Genomic DNA, 3,446 nt, shown 5'->3' on the forward strand with positions numbered 1-3,446 from the left:
GGATTTGAGGATGGCCCTAGACCTCCTCTACTCTCCATCCTCTTTCCCTTCCACTTTGGGTTCACTTTGAATTTTCTCCGTTTTTGGGGGGCGGTGGCTCTGATCCATGCACACCTCCCCCCTCCCCACCCCACTTCTAGCTGCTTCTCCTCTTGTTTCTGCCTTAATAATTTCCATGGCCACAGGTGAGGGGGTTGCCGTGGCTGCCTGCACCTTGCGTGAGGCAGGGCCAGGCGCCCAGAACCCCCATCCTGGCTGCACCTCCCTTTCCAGGGTCCTCCAGACCCCACCTTCCACACTCTGATCACAGCCCCCGACCTTTTGCCCTAGGAAGAAGCAATAATGGTGTATACCCTCATTCTCATTCCTGGGCAACCCTTCCGTCCACTCTGTCACCAAAATAATTTCTCCTCCATCCCTACCTTGCCAATCCGCTCCCTCTCCCCCAGCTAGTCCTGAGCAATACGGCAGACAGATGCAAGGCCATTTTTCTCCAAGCCATGGGGGACTGTTTGGAAGGAAAGATCCCCTCTCTCCCTCCTCCCCTCACCCCTCGGCCTGGTTCTGCAGCTGGACCGACCTCATTCATCGCCTGCCCCCGACCCAATTCTGAGCACACGGTACTGTAGCCCCCAGTTCCTCCCGAGCCTTCCATCCGTCTGTCCACCCCAGGGGGAGGTAACCCCCGACTCGCACTCCCTCGATGCTGTCTGTACAGGGTTCATATTTTGTAGCGAAAGTCGTTTTTGTCCCAGCCGGCGATCGGAGTGGGCCTTTTCTTTTCTTTTTGTTCATTCTTTATCTTTTTTTCTTTTTCTTTCTTTCTTTTTTGTACATACTGTAAGGTTGGTTTGTAAATTATTCTACAGAGGCAAAAAGGGAAAATAAAAACTTGCCCTTCCCTGGCTGACCCAGTCGGGAAGGTAGGGAAGGGGGTCTCCTGTTGGGAGACTCTCCGTTCCTGCTGTATTATACAAACTGTACCATAGTCCCGGGAAAAGGGTGGACTCACCGCTGTCGTTTTATGGGAAGTCGTGTCATCCTAGGGGTTGGGGCTGGGCAGAGCCTGTCCCCTCCCCCTTTGCCAGGAGCCAGGGGGTGACTGGAGAGACAGACCCCACCCCCAAGCAGGGCTCCTCTCCCCAGGGTGGGCACAGGACCTCTGTACGCTGCTTGTGTATTGTCCACTTTGACGATCAGTCATTTGGTCCGTTGATCAATAATCCTTCGATCTTGTCTCCAATTAAACCGAGGCTTTCACCGATTTTCCTGACTGATGTGGCTTCATTCCCCCACGTTGTTTGTTGAGGTGTCTCCCCGCTGCATCGTCAGCTTGGGTTGGGGAGGGAGTTTCTGTCCCTGCTTGTTCCCCAGCAGACGGAATTGGGAAGTAGAGCTCAGACAGAGACATTCTCCAGCCTGAGTCGGGTTATAAAATGGAAATTCAAGCCGTGCAGGGGTTATTTTGTTTTGTTTTTGAGATGGAGCTTCGCTCTTGTTGCCCAGGCTGGAGTGCAATGGCGTGATCTCGGCTCCCTGCAACCTCCACCTCAGGTGCAAGCGATTCTCCTCCCTCAGCCTCCTGAGTAGCTGGGATTACAGGCGCCTGCCACCATGCCTGGCTAATTCTTTGTATTTTTAGTAGAGACGGGGTTTCACTATATTGGCCAGGCTGGTCTCAAACTCCTGACCTCGTGATCCACCCGCCTCGGCCTCCCAAAATGCTGGGATTACAGGCATGAGCCACCGTGCCCGGCCATATCTTTTCCCTTTTTAAATACTGCATGGGGCTGGGTGCAGTGGCTCACGTACTTGAATGCTGTTAATTCCACTCACCGAGACTAATTTTCCCACATTTATTAGACTCCTTTTTTTTTTTTTTTTTTTTGGTGGCAGAGTGAGACTCTGTCACCCAGCCTATAGTGCAGTGGTGTGACATGATCATAGCTCACTGCAGCCTCAACCTCCTGGACTCAAGTCATCTTCCTGCCTCAGCCTCCCATGTAGCTGGAACCACAAGTGTGTGCCACCATGCCCGGCTAATTTATTTTTTATTTTGTAGAGACAGGGTCTCGCTTTGTTGCCCAGGCTGGTCTCAAACTCCTGGGCTCAAGCAATCCGCCTACCTCGGCCTCCCAAAGTGCTAGGATTACAGGCGTGAGCCACCACACCCAGCCCTATTAGGCTAATTAACAAGTCCCTGATTTTACCAATAGAAGGTTTCTGGTATTATACTAATGAGCAAAACTTCTGAATATAAAGATATGGATAGTGGAAATGTTTGTGATTTGGACATTTGTTAGAATACTGGTTACCTTGGCTGGGCACGGTGGCTCACTCCTATAATCCCAGCACTTTGGGAGGCCGAGGCAGGTGGATCACTTGAGGTCAGGAGTTCGAGACCAGCCTGATCAACATGGTGAAACCCCCGTCTCTACTAAAAATACAAAAATTAGCTGAGCGTGGTGGCACGTGCCTGTAGTCCCAGCTACTTGGGAAGCTGAGACAGGAGAATTGCTTGAACCTGGGAGCTGGAGGTTGCAGTGAGCCCAGATCGCACCACTGCATGTCAGCCTGGGTGACAGATCGAGACTCTGTCTCAAAAAAAGAATACTGGCTGCCTCTAGGGTTTAATAAACCAGGATGCACATGAAAACACACAGTGCTTGAGTAGGTAGACACAAGGGGACGCTAGACATATGTTTTTATATCATGCATGTTCTGAAACAAATGTGAGCATCTTGCCTGGGTCCAAGGAAAAGTCCACCTGCCTACTCTGCCTTTTGTTTCTAGTCCGGGGACTCTGAGATATTTTTCTTTTTTTTTTTTTTTTTGGTAGAGATGGGGGTCTCCCTATACTGACCAGGATGGTCATGAACTCCCAGGCTCGAGAGGGACTCTGGTTGGTGACCTTGGGTTTGATCTCTCTGAGCTTCACTTGTTTCTTCTACTAAATGGGGATGTATTAGCTGGGTGTAGTGGTGTGCACCTATAGTCCCAGCTACTCTGGAGGCTGAGGCAAGAGGATCACTTGAGCCCAGGAGGTTGAGGCTGCAGTGAACTGTGACTGAGCCACTGCACTCTAGCCTGGGTGACAGAGTGAGACACTGCCTCAAAAAAAAAAAAAAAAAAGTAAATAAATAAAATGGGGCCAGGTGTGGTGGCTCACACCTGTAATCCCAGCACTTTGGGAGGCTGAGGTAGGCGGATCACCTGAGGTCAGGAGTTAGAGACCAGCCCGGCCAACTTGGCGAAATCTCATCTCTACTAAAAATACAAAAATTAGCCAGGCGTGCTGGCGGGGATCTATAACCCCAGCGACTGGGGAGGCTGAGGCAGAAGAATCACTTGAACCTGTGAGGCAGGGGTTGCAGAGAGCTGAGATCGCAACATTGCACTCCAGCCTGGGCAACACGAGTGAAACTCTGTCTCAAAAAAAAAGAATT

At 51.0% G+C, this 3,446-nt stretch overlaps 1 protein-coding gene across 5 annotated transcripts in view; it reads left to right on the top strand.

The window, feature by feature from the left end:
• LOC105486933 (phosphodiesterase 4A) overlaps positions 1 to 1,265 on the top strand; it is a 53,355-nt gene extending 52,090 nt beyond the window's left edge. For all 5 annotated transcript variants that reach the window (XM_071087103.1, XM_071087102.1, XM_071087104.1 and 2 more), the window contains one exon: positions 1 to 1,265. This exon is cut by the window's left edge and continues 1,497 nt beyond it. The gene's annotated coding sequence lies outside the window, so the exon portion shown is untranslated.
• The last annotated feature ends 2,181 nt before the right edge of the window (positions 1,266 to 3,446 follow it).

Source organism: Macaca nemestrina, chromosome 20 (genome assembly GCF_043159975.1).
Source record: "Macaca nemestrina isolate mMacNem1 chromosome 20, mMacNem.hap1, whole genome shotgun sequence".
NCBI classification, from domain to species: domain Eukaryota; kingdom Metazoa; phylum Chordata; class Mammalia; order Primates; family Cercopithecidae; genus Macaca; species Macaca nemestrina.